Below are 19754 nucleotides of genomic sequence, written 5' to 3'. Positions count from 1 at the left end.
GCGTCGTCGACACCATCCTTAACCCAACCACCGGAGCAGCTTCACCTACGCCCTCGTCCACGGCCACAGATCCGCTTCGCCCACACCATAGTCCACCCTACCGGAGCCGCTCCACAAACACCCTACTCGACGGTTCTAGATCTCCTTACCGGACCCTGACAGCCAGCGCAGCGTCATCACCCTCGACGTTTCTAACCTGATTCCCACCGTCTGGAGAGATGCCAAGCACCCGCCACGGCCTAGGTACTTGTCACCTTTAAACCCGTCCAGCATCACCTGCCCGATGTACTTCAAATATACTAACCGGTCGTTGTTACCTGTTATGCAGCTGGCAAAAACTACAAGGACGATGTTTCTTCTGGATCTAACAGCTTGGCCAACCAAGATCCTGGACTGAGGCATTGCTATGATCTTGTAAGCGCGTCTCTCTCTCTTGTATTATTCTGTGCCTGCCAGCGTGCTTTGCTAGGATTTTCGACCAGTAATCACTTTGTGCAGACAATGATTTCTACTACTGGCTGCTAAATTAGATATGTAGATGTCATACATGATACTACCTCGTACCTCCGTTCCTAAATATAAGTCTTTTAGAGATTCCACTATAGGGTACATACAGAGCAAAATGAGTGAATCTACACTCGAAAATGCATCTATATACATCTGTATGTGGTCCATACTGGAATCTCTACAAAGACATACATTTAGGAACAGGGGCAGTACATTACACAAAATCGTAGGTGGCATGTAGGAATTCTAGTGCAATACATTAGGCTCCCTTAGAGTGTCTGCTAGTCCAGCATACAAAGTCATGGCTAGTTTATGGTACGCACACAATCGTTAATTGGTGGTTTAAATATGCGCAAGGGATATGCAATGTAGTATCGTGTAGAGATGTCTGAAATTAGCCGTGTCAACTTGCAGATAGGGTTACACAATGAAAAAGTACAAGATGTATGTGGCAATGTCATGGAACATCACAAAAAAAGGAGAGGCAGCGGTGAGCCTATACAGTGTGCTATGGTACGTCACTCCTCCATTGCAATCATCGTGACATGTTATTTGTAAGCCAGTTGTATTAGCCAGGTTTCTTAGGGACAGTTATTACGAGTTATCCTAAGAAAATAAGCACCTGTGAATATAAGCTCCATGTAATACGCCAACCAGTTCTTTTCATTGCGTTTTCAGCTTATCTTTGGTATGATCAGTGGAAAGTCTAGATTGCATTATATATTTTTCATTTTGCTGCACATATGGAAATTAATTTGACTTGCAAACATCACAAATTGAACCCAGTGCAGTAATTAATATGATAGGAAAACAGACCATCACTATTTGCTCAAATGCAAATATAAAGATACCATCTACTTGGCACAATCTACTTTGGTCAATATTTTCCATAGAGATCCCGTTACCTAATTTAAACGAAGAACGCATGACCCACATTTAAATGAAAAACAATTATTTATTGAAATTTGATGGTCCAAGTGGCTGGTTATTATCATATAGCAGCACCACCTGAAAGCATCATATAGCAGCAGCAGCTCATAACAACTCATCATACAGCAGCAGTAGTCTGTAATTCATCATATTCCAGCAGCAGCTCATAGCAATTCATCATATAGCAGCAGCAGGAGCAGCTCATAGCAATTCATCATATAGCAGCAGCAGGAGCAGCTCATAGCAATTCATCATATAGCAGCAGCAGGAGCAGCTTGTAGCAACTCATCATATAGCAGCAGCAGCAGCTCATAGCAATTCATCATATAGTAGCAGCAGCAGCTCATAGCAACTCATCATACAGCAGCAGCTCATAGCAATTCATCATATAGCAGCAGCAGGAGCAGCTCATAGCAATTCATCGTATAGTGGATCAGAATGAAAATTTGGCAAAAAATCAGAGGAGATCCTCACCTTGTTGGATGAGCTCATCCTTTAACAGCACCTCAAGGCCATGGCCTGGGAGGAGGGCAGGGGAACAAGGTGCCTTCTACCGCAGTGTGGCATCAGCCATAGTTGTGCAGCGCCCGCCGGAGTAGTGCGTTGGACGAACAATAGTGGAGCAGCTGCTGGAGACCATGAGAATGAGGGTCGGCGCCAGAGGGAGGAGCAGCCAGGGAGATTTGCCCCTACCCGCCGGCCATGTAGCCTAGCTGGACATAGCATCGTCGAGGACCAGGCCAGATGGGACCAGTGGCGACGGCTCGCTGGAGGAACCCTAGTGCTGCAGGCAGGGGGTCGAGGTAGAGGGAAAGGGGAGAGGAGATACAAGCGGGCAGGGCAATGAATGCTTGCGTGTTTGTTTTTACTTGAGGGTCAGATGTGACACGGGCGTCAGCAGTTGCATTTTGAGTGTAATATAGGCAGACAACAGAGTCATTTCACTATTCCCCTTCCCTTCAATTTTTAGTGAGGTTCTACCCGAAACACCCCCCCCCCCTCCAAAGCGAAATTAGTTAAGCCCAAGCCCATAACTCAAAAATGACTTCTTTACATCTTTTATGGCTTATTTTGACAATATGCCCTGAAAAGGCGGAATCAAACTGGCCCTTAACCTACAATTCAATTGTGCGTGCAATGATGAATTACTCCTGCCTGCTATCTGTACATTTAGGCATCATCATACATGGCATAACCTAATACATGTGCATTCCATTGTAGAATCTGGAATATGCAATGTTTATGTTAGTTCATACGTTGCACATGATGTTTAAATGCCCCTTAAATCTGGTCAGTCAAGTGATGGTCTTTAAGCCTCCTTCTTTGCTTCTTTTCTTGATATGTAAGATTTGCTCACACATCTGTTCAATTGCTTGTTTGCATCAGCCAGCCATACTAGGACTGTTTGCTTTGATTACTTGTTGTTCTTGACCTAACACTCTAATAGAGCTTGTCAACGATTTAAACACTAAGGGCTGCTGTAGTGGGGCCTTGTCTAACTCATAGGTGACATAAAGGTTTGGCTGTACACTACAGTAGGCTCTCCAAGAGTACCTGGAGATCCAGTTCGAAGGTATGCCTAGTTTTTACATAGTGCAAACATAGTAAATGCTCATTTCATTGTGTGCAAGTGCAAGAGATGCGACATGTTTCATTATGTGGTGTTGTTTTGTTATAATCTCATCATTTTGTGTTCACAGACTGGAAAGTATGCATATTTATCTTCCAAGGAGACGAGTAACTAGTTTGTGTCATCTTGCAGAGGGGGTGCAATGAAGATAAGATTGAGGATTTCCAAGTACAAGATGTTAGGAAGGAGCCTTGCAAGAGAAGTAGGAGCTGCGCTGAGCCTCTTCAACCTGCTAAGGTAAGTCACTGTATGCAACTCAATAGTTCAATTCCTTGTTTGTTTCAGGCATAGTTAATTTTCTCTTTTCAAATGCTTTATTTGTCCTCACTTAATGAGATGCCCAAATAATTATGCCTGATGTTCGGTACTTGTCTCACTATTAGTTGACATAATTAAAGGCGTTACCATTTAATTACTCTGCCGAAGTGTGCCTGAAGCTTTGAAGTCTATTAACCAACTATTATTGCATGAGGCTCACAATCTAGTTTATACTACGCTAATGATTGCATAGTTTTGCCTGCTGTAGTATGTTTGTATGAAACCCTCTGTTGTTCATTATGCTCCCTAAGACTTTAATTGAGGTACAGAATGGCCAACTGCTTGCTTACTTATACGCAACATGTTGTCTAAATTTGTAACTTGTCTGTGTTTTCGATTGGGCCCCAACATCATGCTCCTCTGGTGAGCTAAGAGGGATTTCTGTATGCAGGCTGCACAGACTATCTTTTTTATAATTTTTAAAATATCACCTGCTTATGCTTCATGACGTGTAACATTTTTTTGTGAAAGTGACGTGTAACATTATTGTTAGTCCTGTTTTGCCATGTAGTACAAAATAGTGTCTTGTTCGCTTCACTGTTGTAACTATATTTTTGCCCTAGTCATGTGTACTTACAGAAACATTTCAGGATGAAGTGACATCAACACAAAAATCTGCGAGTAGTGCGGCACGGCCGTTACAGAATGATTATGGATTGGAATTGGAATGTGTTGATGTTCTCGAGCATCAACTAGAGGTGGCAAGACAACGTGTACATGATTGTCAATGTATAATCAACAAGTTGAGACTGGACATGCAGGTATTAGATGCAGGAGTCAAAAAATGAAACAAGACACCGAGGTAACCATGAAGGAATTGGAGATTTTGCAGACTGAAATTTGTGCTATCTGAATCCGGCCAATCCTATTTTCTGAAGAGATTATAGTTCAAATGGAGTTAAGTTGATGCGCGTCCATGATGTATGAGCTGTATTTGCCCAGTGTATGTAATTTGCTGTTTGTGTATGCTTTATTATCACCTGTGCCAAACCATAATGCCCAGTGGGTATAATCGACTATAATTTCTTTATTGTATAGTGTAGGATTATTCTACCTTTCTATGCCTTGATCTCTTTGTTGTATAGTGTATGCTTTTTAGAGGTGATAGTATTGAGTAGGATAATTCTTTGAATATGCTATATCGTTCAAATGGGGGCCAACTCGCCCGACCATGGGCCTTCACGGGCTGTCGGATCCATGGGCCTTCTACGTCTCGCAGGATCCATGGGCTTTCTACGTCTCACGGGATCCATGGGCCTTCTACGTCACATAGGATCCATAGGCCGCCGACTCATTTATGGGTCTTGTACGGGCCTTTAATGGGCCATAGACGGGCCTATAGTGGAAATCGTACGTTTTATGGGCTGACCATAACGGGCCGTTAATAGGACGTATTTGGTGATGATATCAAAATGGCCCAACATACTAACGGACCACAAACGGGCCGACTGTAACGACGGGCTGAATTTGGCCCACAAGCAGAAAATGACAGTAACGGGCCGTAAGTAACCGAATGCTGCAAATGAGCCCAAGAATAAATGGGCCCTCAGAAGGCCGAAAGTTAACTTGGGCTGGAAACGGCCCAACGGAATAACAGCCCGTTAATGGGTATAAAGTGTTACACTGTTCATTATGGGCCAGTTTCACCGCTGGCCGTTAATGGGTGTAAAGTAATACACTGTTCATTACGGGCCAGTTTTAGCACGGGCCGCTAATGGGCCAAGAGTTAAAAAGGGCCTCATATGGGCCGAAAGACGTCATGGGCCATACATGGGCCAGAAGTGAAAACGGGCTGGAATCATATTGGATGGCCCAGATGACGCTAGTGGGCCTAATTCGCATAGGGCGTAACGGGCCTTGGGTTAGCGGGTTGTAAATGGGCTATATGCTAACAGGCCGTTAACATGCTTTCCATGGGCTGGCCCGCCAGCTTTTGACCAAGTCAAACGGGCCGGCCTTTTCACATGAATGGGCCACTGTTGGGCCGTGCCATGTGTCGACGTATCATAGGCGCCTTCTATCCAGTGAGTGGATGACATCTGTCCCAATGATGAGCTGACACGTGTTTCCTCCAGCCAATGATGATTTTACACGTGGAAAATCCCCATTGGTCGGGGCTGTTAACGGGTTATCAGATCCAAAACCCGACCCGATAGCTTAACGGCGTTCCGTTATGGTGGATGCCACGTGCCGGTCACCCTTGACGAAAGCACTTCTGTGACACGCGATTTATCGTCATGGAAGTGGACACTTCCGTGATGATAATTTTGGTAATGTCATGGAACACTTCTACGACAGCACAGGTATGACTATCTTGATTCTGTCATAAAACCGTCATGGATGTACATGCATGACAAAAAACACGACCTACTGTGACAAACACGTATCATCATGGAAGTGTATTTTTTTGTAGTGCATGTCCTCAGGAACAAACGTAACTACTCACAAAGCATATTCATGTTCATAATTAGAGGAGTATTATTATGCATTAAGGATCTGAACATATGATCTTCCACCAAGTAAACCAATTAGCATCAACTACAAGGAGTAATCAACACTACTAGCAACCCACAGGTACCAATTTGTGGTTTTGATACAAGATTGGATACAAGAGATGAACTAGGGTTTTGAGAGGAGATGGTGCTGGTGAAGATGTTGATGGAGATTGACCCCCTCCCGATGAGAGGATCGTTGGTGATGACGATGGTGATGATTTCCCCCTCCCGGAGGGAAGTTTCCACGGTAGAACAGCTCTGCCGGAGCTCTAGATTGGTTCCGCCAAGGTTCCGCCTCGTGGCGGCGGAGTTTCGTCCCGTAAGCTTGCCCGCAATTTTTTCCAGGGTAAAAGCCTTCATATAGCAGAAGATGGACATCGGAGGGCCACCAGGGGGCCCAGGAGACAGGGGGGCGCCCAGTAGGGGTGGGCACACCCCCACCCTCCTGGCCAGGGTGTTGGCCCCCTCAGGTGTTTTTTTCGCTCAATAATTCTTATTAATTCCAAAAATAAGTTCTGTGGAGTTTCAGGATTTTTGGAGCAGTGCAGAATATGTTTCCAATGTTTGCTCCTTTTCCAGCCAGAATTCCAGCTGCCGGCATTCCCCCTCTTCATGGTAAACCTTGTAAAATAAGAGAGAATAGCCATAAGTATTGATATATAATGTGTAAAAACAGCCCATAATGCAATAAATATTGATATAAAAGCATGATGCAAAATGGACGTATCATGTGGCGCCTCTGTATCGGGCGATGCCGCGACGGAGTTCGGATGATGTCTGTATGCGGTTTTCGGCCTGGACGAGGTTGTGTTTGTCGCACCGGACTAGATGGTCATCTTCTCATGTTGGGGCACGCCCCCTGGACCCATAGATTGATCTGGTTTGGCCTGCTCTATTGTCCAGGTCCTGTCGTAGGTCATAAGTGTATTCTAGGGTCGTTGTCCCCCTACCTCTACGGCGGGGTGGTGCAACCTGTTGTTTGGCTTGAGTTGCCGCTCTGTTCCGACCACGTGGTGGTCGGTCCGGTTCGTCAGCAGTGTTTTGCTTTGGCGGTACCGGCTCAAGGTCCTCGTCGTCAAATTGAGGTAGCAGCTTGCGCTTCGGGTAGCTCTTTGTTGGGCGTTTGAGGTTGTATTCTTCGGGTGTCAGTACTTTGGTCCATCTGTCATTGAGCGTATCCTGTTCGGCTTGAAGTTGCTGCTGCTTCTTTTTTAGGCTTCTCGCAGTAGCAATTAGCTGGCGCTTAAAGCTCTCTTGTTCGAGGGGTTCCTCTGGCACGATGAAATCTTCAGTGCCGAGGCTTGCCTCGTCTTCAGAGGGTGGCATATAGTTGCTATCCTTCGAATCCTCATTCCCCACTGGTTCGTCAGGGTTAACTTGCCCCTCCTCCCAATCATCCTGTTTGGATGTTGGTTTGATGAGGGCGTCTTGGTCTTCAGCGTTATCTAGAGTATCATTGTCTCTGGTGCCGGTAGTACTGTCTTTTGCGCGGCGCGATTTTGAGCGGCGCCGCTGATGTCAGCGCTTTGGTGGTTCCTCAACAGGCTTGTCCACGACTGGATCATTCCCACCATCTTCGTCATCCTCCTTGGGCTTGTCCACCATGTACACGTCATAAGTGGAAGTGGCCGTCCAGCATCCGGTGAACGGCAGGTTTTGGCCTTGTTCATCTCCAGCATCGTCGTCCATACCATCGATGTCTTCGGAGGTGTAATCAAGTCGGTTAAGTCCTCGACAGTGGCTATGAAGTGGGTGGCGGGTGGGGCGTAAAATTCCCCACCCTCAGCCCCTAGTCCAGGCTGGGCGTAGTTTGGCAGTGATTCCTCTGTGATGACGAGGGATCGCATTAGGTCCAGAGCCTTGCTTAAGGGCGAGGATTGCACAGAGAGACGAGAGTCTTTGGCACTAGGTGGGACAAGGGCCCGCTGGCCGCGTTTGTTTGCCGCAGACCTCCGGAGTCCGGAATTAATGTCCGGGGTCGAGTCTGGTCTTTCAGCGACGGGGGGAGTCCTGCTAGACTCCGGGCTCGCCGATGACACCGTCCCATCTGGATCTGCTGTAGTAAGCTCCATAGTTGTAGGGAATCCGGTGGGTTCCAAACTCCCATCTTCGGACCTAGCAGTTTGCTCCGGATCTAGGGCCAGAGCGGTGATTGAAGCCGTGAACCCTTCGAAGATCAAGTCTCCTCGGATATCGGCGACATAATTTAATTCCCAAAACTGATCTGATGACCAGGGGCGTAGCTGTCGATCTGCTCAAGGTGGCCAATCAAGTTGGCGCACATTGCGGAGCCGCCGAATACAAAAAGTTGACCGGGGAGGAAGATCTCCGTGGAAACAACATCGTTGTTGTCGATTAAACGAGCCATCGGTCCTTCTGCTGACGGCACAGTGGAACTCTCAATGAAAGCACCAATTTCGGTGTCAAAACCGGCCGATCTCGGGTAGGGGGCCCCGAACTGTGCGTCCGAGGATCTAAGGTAACAGGAGGCGGGGGACATGATGTTTACCCAGGTTCGGGCCCTCTTAATGGAGGTAATACCCTACTTCCTGCTTGATTGACTTTGATGAGTATAGGGGTTACAAGAGTTGATCTACCACGAGATCGTAATGGCTAAACCCTAGATGTCTAGCCTATATGATTTGTGATGTCCCCTATGGACTAAACCCCTCCGGTTTATATAGACACCAGAGAGGCTAGGGTTGTACAAAGTCGGTTTACAGAGAAAGGGATCTTCATATCCGAACGCCAGGCTTGCCATCCACGCAAAGGAGAGTCCCATCCGGACACGGGGGGATGGCCTTCGATCTTGTATCTTCACGGCCCATCAGTCCGGCCCACGTCACGTAGCCCGGACGCCCGAGGACCCCATAGTCCAGCACTCCCTCACTTGGGGAGGGCCGCGTTCACCTCACGAGCGAGCTGCTTGAAGATACGGTGAGAGGCGGGGGCCTGAGCACCACCCAGGATGCAGGCAATGGCGCGAGGCTCTTGGAAGCCCCCAGTCCCATCATCTTGGTGGTGATCGTTGTTCCTTCTTGGAGGCGGCTGTTGGGGAACGTAGTAATTTCAAAAAAATTCCTACGCACACGCAAGATCATGGTGATGCATAGCAATGAGAGGGGAGAGTGTTGTCTACGTACCCTCGTAGACCATAAGCGGAAGCGTTAGCACAACGCGGTTGATGTAGTCGTACGCCTTCACGGCCCGACCAATCAAGCACAGAAAGCACGACACCTCCGAGTTCTTGCACACGTTCAGCTCGATGACGTCCCTCGAACTCCGATCCAGCCGAGTGTCGAGGGAGAGCTCCATCAGCACAACGGCGTGGTGACGATGATGATGTTCTACCGTCGCAGGGCTTCGCCTAAGCACCGCTACAATATTATCGAGGAGGACTATGGTGGAGGGGGGCACCGCACACGGCTAAGAGATCAATGATCAATTGTTGTGTCTATGGGGTGCCCCCCTCCCCCGTATATAAAGGAGTGGAGGAGGGGGGCGGCCAAGGGGAGGAGGCGCGCCCAAGGGGGGGAGTCCTACTCCCACCAGGAGTAGGACTCCTCCCTTTCCTATTTGGAGAGGGAGAGGGAAGGAAGAGGAAGGAGGGAGGAAGGAAAGGGGGCCCGGCCCCCCTCCCAATTCGGATTGGGCTTGGGGGGGCGCCCCCTCCCTTGCTCCTTTCCCCTCCTTTCCATTAAGGCCCATATACCTCCCGGAGGGTTCCGATAACCTCCCGGAGCTCCGGTATGGTCCCAATCTCACCCGGAACCTTTGCGGTGTCCAAATATAGTCGTCCAATATATCGATCTTCATGTCTCGACCATTTTGAGACTCCTCGTCATGTCCATGATCACTTCCGGGACTCCGAACAATCTTCGGTACATCAAAACATATAAACTCATAATATAACTGTCATCTAACTTTAAGCATGCGGACCCTACGGGTTCGAGAACTATGTAGAAATGACCAAGACACGTCTCCGGTCAATAACCAATAGCGAAACCTGGATGCTCATATTGGCTCCTACATATTCTATGAAGATCTTTATCGGTCAAACCGCATAACAACATATGTTGTTCCCTTTGTCATCGGTATGTTACTTGCCCGAGATTCGATCATCGGTATCTCAATACCTAGTTCAATCTCGTTACCGGCAAGTCTCTTTACTCGTTATGTAATGCATCATTCCGTAACTAACTCATTAGCTACATTGCTTGCAAGGCTTATAGTGATGTGCATTACCGAGAGGGCCCAGAGATACCTCTCCGACAATCGGAGTGACAAAACCTAATCTCGAAATATGCCAACTCAACATGTACCTTTGGAGACACCTGTAGAGCTCCTTTATAATCACCCAGTTATGTTGTGACATTTGGTAGCACAAAAAGTGTTCCTCCGGAAAATGGGAGTTGCATAATCTCATAGTTGTAGGAACATGTATAAGTCATGAAGAAAGCAATAGCAACATACTAAACGATCAAGTGCTAAGCTAACGGAATGGTTCAGGTCAATCACATCATTCTCCTAATGATGTGATCCCGATAATCAAATGACAACTCATGTCTATGGTCAGGAAACATAACAATCTTTGATCAACGAGCTAGTCTAGTAGAGGCATACTAGTGACACTATGTTTGCCTATGTATTCACACATGTATTATGTTTCCGGTTAATACAATTCTAGCATGAATAATAAACATTTATCATGATATAAGGAAATAAATAATAACTTTATTATTGCCTCTAGGGCATATTTCCTTCAGTCTCCCACTTGCACTAGAGTCAATAATCTAGATTACACAGTAATGATTCTAACACCCATGGAGCCTTGGTGTTGATCATGTTTTGCTCGTGGAAGAGGCTTAGTCAACGGGTCTGCTACATTCAGATCCGTATGTATCTTGCAAATCTCTATGTCTCCCACCTGGACTTGGTCCTCTTGTGAAATCTGGATTCCTTTGCCAAGGCAATTGCACCAGTATTGTCACAGAAGATCTTCATTGCTCCCGATGCACTAGGTATGACACCTAGATCGGATATGAACTCCTTCATCCAGACTCCTTCATTTGCTGCTTCCGAAGCAGCTATGTACTCCGCTTCGCATGTAGATCCCGCCATGATGCTTTGTTTAGAACTGCACCAACTGACAGCTCCACCGTTTAATATAAACACGTATCCGGTTTGCAATTTAGAATCGTCCGGATCAGTGTCAAAGCTTGCATCGACGTAACCATTTACGACTAGCTCTTTGTCACCTCCATAAATGAGAAACATATCCTTAGTCCTTTTCAGGTATTTCAGGATATTCTTGACCGTTGTCCAGTGATACACTCCTGGATTACTTTGGTACCTCCCTGCTAAACTTATTGCTAAGCATACATCAGGTCTGGTACACAACATTGCATACATGATAGAGTCTATGGCTGAAGCATAGGGAACATCTTTCATTTTCTCTCTATCTTCTACTGTGGTCGGGCATTGAGTTTGACTCAACTTCACACCTTGTAATACAGGCAAGAGCCCTTTCTTTGCTTGATCCATTTTGAACTTTTTCAAAACTTTATCAAGGTATGTGCTTTGTGAAAGTCCAATTAAGCGTCTTGATCTATCTCTATAGATCTTGATGCCTAATATGTAAGCAGCTTCACCGAGGTCTTTCATTGAAAAACTTTTATTCAAGTATCCTTTTATGCTATCCAGAAATTCTATATCATTTCCAATCAATAATATGTCATCCACATATAATATTAGAAATGCTACAGAGCTCCCACTCACTTTCTTGTAAATATAGGCTTCTCCAAAAGTCTGTATAAAACCATATGCTTTGATCACACTATCAAAGCGTTTATTCCAACTCTGAAAGGCTTGCACTAGTCCATAAATGGATCGCTGGAGCTTGCACACTTTGTTAGCACCTTTTGGATTGACAAAACCTTCAGGTTGTATCATATACAACTCTTCTTCTAGAAATCCATTCAGGAATGCAGTTTTGACATCCATTTGCCATATTTCATAACCATAAAATGCGGCAATTGCTAACATGATTCGGACAGACTTAAGCATCGCTACGGGTGAGAAAGTCTCATCGTAGTCAACCCCTTGTACTTGTCGAAAACCTTTCACAACAAGTCGAGCTTTGTAGACAGTAACATTACCATCAGTGTCAGTCTTCTTCTTGAAGATCCATTTATTCTCGATGGTTTGCTGATCATCGGGCAAGTCAACCAAAGTCCATACTTTGTTCTCATACATGGATCCCATCTCAGATTTCATGGCCTCAAGCCATTTTGTGGAATCTGGGCTCATCATTGCTTCCTCATAGTTCGTAGGTTCGCCATGGTCAAGTAACATGACCTCCAGAATAGAATTACCGTACCACTCTGGTGCGGATCTTACTCTAGTTGACCTACGAGGTTCGGTAGTAACTTGATCTGAAGTTTCATGATCAATATCATTAGCTTCCTCACTAATTGGTGTAGTTGTCATAGGAATCAGATTCTGTGATGAACTACTTTCCAATAAGGGAGCAGGTACAGTTACCTCATCAAGTTCTACTTTCCTCCCACTCACTTCTTTCGAGAGAAATTCTTTCTCTAGAAAGGATCCGAATTTAGCAACAAAAGTCTTGCCTTCAGATCTGTGATAGAAGGTGTACCCAATAGAATCCTTTGGGTATCCTATGAAGACACATTTCTCCGATTTGGGTTCGAGCTTATCTGGTTGAAGTTTCTTCACATAAGCATGGCAGCCCCAAACTTTAAGAAACAACAACTTTGGTTTCTTGCCAAACCACAGTTCATAAGGCGTCGTCTCAACGGATTTTGATTGTGCCCTATTTAACGTGAATGCGGCCGTCTCTAAAGCATAACCCCAAAACGATAGCGGTAAATCAGTAAGAGACATCATAGATTGCACCATATCTAGTAAAGTACGATTACGATGTTCGGACACACCATTACGTTGTGGTGTTCCGGGTGGCGTGAGTTGTGAAACTATTCCGGATTGCTTCAAATGTAAGCCAAACTCGTAACTCAAATATTCTCCTCCACGATCAGATCGTAGAAACTTTATTTTCTTGTTACGATGATTTTCAACTTCACTCTGAAATTCTTTGAACTTTTCAAATGTTTCAGACTTATGTTTCATTAAGTAGATATACCCATATCTGCTCAAATCATCTGTGAAGGTGAGAAAATAACGATACCCGCCGCGAGCCTCAATATTCATTGGACCACATACATCAGTATGTATGATTTCCAACAAATTAGTTGCTCGCTCCATAGTTCCGGGGAATGGTGTTTTAGTCATCTTGCCCATGAGGCACGGTTCGCAAGTACCAAGTGATTCATAATCAAGTGATTCCAGAAGTCCATCAGTATGGAGTTTCTTCATGCACTTTACACCAATATGACCCAAACGGTAGTGCCACAAATAAGTTGCACTATCATTATCAACTCTGCATCTTTTGGCTTCAACATTATGAATATGGGTATCACTACTATCGAGATTTAATAAAAATAGACCACTCTTCAAGGGTGCATGACCATAAAAGATATTAATCATATAAATAGAACAACCATTATTCTCTGATTTAAATGAATAACCGTCTCGCATCAAACAAGATCCAGATATAATGTTCATGCTTAACGCTGGCACCAAATAAAAATTATTTAGGTCTAAAACTAATCACGAAGGTAGATGTAGAGGTAGCGTGCCGACCGCGATCACATCGACTTTGGAACCATTTCCCACGCGCATCGTCACCTCGTCCTTAGCCAATCTTTGCTTAATCCATAGTCCCTGTTTCGAGTTGCAAATATTAGCAACAGAACCAGTATCAAATACCCAGGTGCTACTGCGAGCATTAGTAAGGTACACATCAATAGCATGTATATCACATATACCTTTGTTCACCTTGCCATCCTTCTTATCCGCCAAATACTTGGGGCAGTTCCGCTTCCAGTGACCAGTCTGTTTGCAGTAGAAGCACTCAGTCTCAGGCTTAGGTCCATATTTGGGTTTCTTCTCTTGAGCAGCAACTTGTTTGCCGTTCTTCTTGAAGTTCCCCTTCTTATTCCCTTTACCCTTTTTCTTGAAACTGGTGGTCTTATTGGCCATCAACACTTGATGCTCCTTTTTTATTTCTACCTCCGCAGCTTTTAGCATTGCAAAGAGCTCGGGAATAGTCTTGTCCATCCCTTGCATATTATAGTTCATCACAAAGCTCTTGTAGCTTGGTGGCAGTGATTGAAGAATTCTGTCAATGACACTATCATCAGGAAGATTAACTCCCAGTTGAATCAAGTGATTATTATACCCAGACATTTTGAGTATATGTTCACTGACAGAACTATTCTCTTCCATCTTGCAGCTATAGAACTTATTGGAGACTTCATATCTCTCAATCCGGGCATTTGCTTGAAATATTAACTTCAACTCCTGGAACATCTCATGTGCTCCATGACATTCAAAACATCGTTGAAGTCCCGGTTCTAAGCCGTAAAGCATGGCACACTGAACTATCGAGTAGTCATCAGCTTTGCTCTGCCAGACATTCTTAACATCGTCAGTTGCATCTGCAGCAGGCCTGGCACCCAGCGGTGCTTCTAGGACGTAATTCTTCTGTCAGCAATGAGGATAATCCTCAAGTTATGGACCCAGTCCGTGTAATTGCTACCATCATCTTTCAACTTAGCTTTCTCAAGGAACGCATTATAATTCAACGGAACAAGAGCACGAGCCATCTATGTACAACAAACATAGACAAGCAAAATACTATCAGGTACTAAGTTCATGATAAATTTAAGTTCAATTAATCATATTACTTAAGAACTCCCACTTAGATAGACATCCCTCTAATCATCTAAGTGATAACGTGATCCAAATCAACTAAACCATGTCCAATCATCACGTGAGATGGAGTAGTTTTCAATGGTGAACATCACAATGTTGATCATATGTAATATATGATTCACGCTCGACCTTTCGGTCTTAGTGTTCCGAGGCCATATCTGTATATGCTAGGCTCGTCAAGTTTAACCTGAGTATTCCGCGTGTGCAACTGTTTTGCACCCGCTGTATTTGAATGTAGAGCCTATCACACCTGATCATCACGTGGTGTCTCAGCACGAAGAACTTTCACAATGGTGCATACTTAGGGAGAACACTTATCCCTTGAAATTTAGTGAGAGGTCATCTTATAATGCTACCGTCAATCAAAGCAAAATAAGATGCATAAAGGATAAACATCACACGCAATCAATATAAGTGATATGATATGGCCATCATCATCTTGTGCTTGTGATCACCATCTCCGAAGCACCGTCATGATCACGATCGTCACCGGCGCGACACCTTGATCTTCATCATAGCATCGTTGTCGTTTCGCCACCTATTGCTTCTACAACTATTGCTACCGCTTAGTGATAAAGTAAAGCAATTACAGGGCGATTGCATTGCATACAATAAAGCGACAACCATATGGCTCCTGCCAGTTGCCGATAACTCGGTTACAAAACATGATCATCTCATACAATAAAATATAGCATCACGTCTTGACCATATCACATCACAACATGCCCTGCAGAAACAAGTTAGACGTCCTCTACTTTGTTGTTACAAGTTTTACGTGGATGCTACGGGTTGAGCAAGAACCGTTCTTACCTATGCATCAGAACCACAACGATAGTTTGTCAAGTTAGTGTTGTTTTAACCTTCTCAAGGACCGGGCGTAGCCACACTCGGTTCAACTAAAGTTGGAGAAACTGACACCCGCCAGCCACCTGTGTGCAAAGCACATCGGTAGAACCAGTCTCGCGTAAGCGTAATGTCGGTCCGGGCCGCTTCATCCAACAATATCGCTGAACCAAAGTATGACATGCTGGTAAGCAGTATGACTTGCATCGCCCGCAACTCACTTGTGTTCTACTCGTGAATATAACATCTACGCATAAAACCAGGCTCGGATGCCATTGTTGGGGAACGTAGTAATTTCAAAAAAAATTCTATGCACACGCAAGATCATGGTGATGCATAGCAACGAGAGGGGAGAGTATTGTCTACGTACCCTCGTAGACCGTAAGCAGAAGCGTTAGCACAACGCGGTTGATGTAGTTGTACGTCTTCACGGCCTGACCGATCAGGCACCAAAAGCACGACACCTCCGAGTTCTTGCACACGTTCAGCTCGATGACGTCCCTTGAACTCCGATCCAGCTGGGTGTCGAGGGAGAGTTCCGTCAACACGACGGCATGGTGACGATGATGATGTTCTACCGTTGCAGGGCTTCACCTAAGCATCGCTACGATATTATCGAGGAAGACTATGGTGGAGGGGGGCACCGCACATGGCTAAGAGATCAATGATCAATTGTTGTGTCTATGGGGTGCCCCCCTCCCCCGTATATAAAGGAGTGGAGGAGGGGGCCGGCCAAGGGGAGGAGGCGCGCCCAAGGGGGGGAGTCCTACTCCCACCGGGAGTATGACTCCTCCCTTTCCTATTTGGAGAGGGAGAGGGAAGGAAGAGGAAGGAGGGAGGAAGGAAAGGGGGGCCGGCTTGGGGGGGCGCGCCCCCTCCCTTGCTCCTTTCCTCTCCTTTCCATTAAGGCCCATTAAGGCCCATATACCTCCCGGGGGGTTCCGATAACCTCTCGGAGCTCCGGTATTGTCCCAATCTCACCCGGAACCTTTTCGGTGTCCAAATATAGTCGTCCAATATATAGATATTCATGTCTCGACCATTTTGAGACTCCTCGTCATGTCCGCAATCACATCTGCGACTCCGAACAATCTTTGGTACATCAAAACATATAAACTCATAATATAACTATCATCTAAGTTTAAGCGTGTTGACCCTGCGGGTTCGAGAACTATGTAGACATGACGGAGACACGTCTCCGGTCAATAACCAATAGCGGAATCTGGATGCTCATATTGGTTCCTACATATTCTACGAAGATCTTTATCGGTCAAACCGCATAACAACATACGTTGTTCCCTTTGTCATCGGTATGTTACTTGCCCGAGATTCGATCATCGGTATCTCAATACCTAGTTCAATCTCATTACCGGCAAGTCTCTTTACTCGTTATGTAATGCATCATTCTGTAACCAACTCATTAGCTACATTGCTTGCAAGGCTTATAGTGATGTGCATTACCGAGAGGGCCCAGAGATACCTCTCCGACAATTGGAGTGACAAAACCTAATCTCGAAATATGCCAACTCAACATGTACCTTTGGAGACACCTGTAGAGCTCCTTTATAATCACCCAGTTACGTTGTGACGTTTGGTAGCACACAAAGTGTTCCTCCGGTAAACGGGAGTTGCATAATCTCATAAGTTGTAGGAACATGTATAAGTCATGAAGAAAGCAATAGCAACATACTAAACGATCAAGTGCTAAGCTAACGGAATGGGTCAGGTCAATCACATCATTCTCCTAGTGATGTGATCCCGTTAATCAAATGACAACTCATGTATATGGTCAGGAAACATAACCATCTTTGATCAACGAGCTAGTCTAGTAGAGGCATACTAGTGACACTATGTTTGTCTATGTATTCACACATGTATTCTGTTTCCGGTTAATACAATTGTAGCATGAATAATAAACATTTATCATGATATAAGGAAATAAATAATAACTTTATTATTGCCTCTAGGGCATATTTCCTTCAACGGCGATAGCGGAGGGAGGCCAGGGTTGCCCTGAGGACGGTCCTCGCGAGGCTGACCCTGTCAGCGGTCCTCACGAGGCTAATCGCGCGGGGGTCGTGGTTGTCCCAGCGGCCTCCACCACGGCCTCCTCCATGGCCGTAGCCATGGTTGTCGCGCTCGGGACGATGGCCAAGGCACCCATCACGGATCACCCTAAGCTCCTGGCAGTCGTTGGTGTTGTGGCTGTGGATGTTGTGGAAGACACAGAACGGTTGTCTGCCCTTGAAGGACTCGGGGTGATCGCAGCCACGCTTAATCTTGGATTCGGCCGCGAGCACGGCAGGGCCCTTGTGTTTCACGTCCTTAGCCTTGGCCTTCTTGTCTTCAGGATCGACCTCCGGAGGTTCCAGGAGGGAGAGGCGACCTTCCTTTGCCCTCGCGACCTGGCTGCCATGTTGAACATCTCCAGAGTCGAACACAAGTCCTCGTGGATGGCGAGCTCCTCTTTCATCTTGACGTCCTGGATGCCATGAGAGATTGCCGAGATGATTGCCTCGCCCGACACCTTCGGGATCTTGGGGCGAACGTTGGTGAAGCGCAGTATGTATTTGTGCAAGGTTTCGCCCGGCTGTTGCTTGATGCGTCGCAGGTCACCTACTGTGGGAGCGCGGTCGCGAGTGCCATGGAAGTTGGCGATGAAGCGCTCGCGGAGCTCATCCCAGGAGGAGATCGACCCCACCGAAAGGTTCAGGAGCCACGAGCGTGCGCCATCCTTGAGAGCCATTGGAAACCAGTTGGCATGACTCTGTCGTTGCCGTTCGCCGCCTCGATGCTCAGCTCGTAGAGCTGGAGGAACTCACCAAGGTCAGGAGTGCCATCCTAGCGCGAGGGCAGATCCGGCTTGAACTTGCTGGGCCAAACGTCGCGGCGCAGCTCTAGAGTGAAAGCACGGCAACCTGCCGCACTCACGGGGGCCAGCCGCAGGGTAGGAGCCTGGTCTTGGCACACACACGCCACTGCCTCCGGCGCCACGCGGTCTCGACGGGGCGGTGCCGAAAGCGCATGTGCCTCTCCTTGGGGCCGCTGCACACCTAGCAGCTTTCTTCATCGCGCGCTGGCGCCCTGCGTGGTGGGTCATGCTCAGGTGCCTCGAGCCTGGGCTCGGGGACAGCGTCGTGTCGAGGAGGAGGAGGAGGTGCGCCATGGGCCACATTGCCTGCCTGAGACGGCGGGAGAGGTAGCGAGCGAGACGGAGCGGGGGCCTCTCCAGCGGCGCTGACGGGCTTAGCGATGCGGCCAAGCCAATCCTCGTAGAGGTCGTTGGCCAGGCGGTAGTGCAGGAGCTCACGCGCCATCGTTGGCCGAGCGTGGGAGGATGACGTCGTGGCCGGAGTTGGCGATGGAGTTGTCATGTGGCCGTCGCGACGAACGAAGGGCGGCAATGACGAATCTTGCTACTCGCTGGCAGCAGGGTCGATGGCGGCATTAGCCACCGAGGAGGCAGAGCGTCGAGGAACGCGGTTGCCCGCAGGCGCCGTCTGGGCGACACAAGCGGCCCGACGCTCGGCACGGACACGGCGAGCGTCGGCCATAGGGACGACGGAATGGTGGCAGAGTGAACGGTGGAAGAGAAGCTTCCACACGCCCCTTCCTGGCGCGCCAAATGTCGGATTCAGGGCTCTGCAGATCCCAAGGAAGGTTCGAACTCTGGGCGTGTGCGAAGACCTCAACCTCTCAAGCCAACCAGTTCGTCACCCCCACGGCCTAGCTCGATGAACAAGGAAGAAGATAGACTCGGCAGTTTACCCAGGTTCGGGCCACCTTGCGGTGTAAAACACTACTCCTACTTTTTGGTGAATTGGCCTCACGAAGGGCTGAGGATGAACTAGTACAGAGGAAGAACAACCTCGCGAGGTCTGCTCCGGTGAGGAAACGTGTTGTGGATCGGCTTGGTCGGATCGGATTGGATCGGATCCCCTCCCTATGGTGGTGGCTAACCTATTAGAATAGTGTTGTCATATATATATATATATATATATATATATATATATATATATATATATATATATATATATATAGAAAAGAGCCCAGCGCACGCGCCGTTGTTCCCTATGGCCCAGCGCGCTGCCGGCCCCTCCGCCCAGCCGCCGCCCCTCTGCCCAACCGCGCCGGCCGCCACCCTCTCCCGCGCCGGTCGCCTCCCACCTCCGTGA

Source organism: Triticum dicoccoides, chromosome 2B, assembly GCF_002162155.2.
Source record: "Triticum dicoccoides isolate Atlit2015 ecotype Zavitan chromosome 2B, WEW_v2.0, whole genome shotgun sequence".
NCBI lineage: Eukaryota > Viridiplantae > Streptophyta > Magnoliopsida > Poales > Poaceae > Triticum > Triticum dicoccoides.
The sequence above is the reverse complement of the archived record's forward strand: the minus strand, read 5'-3'. Positions refer to the sequence as shown.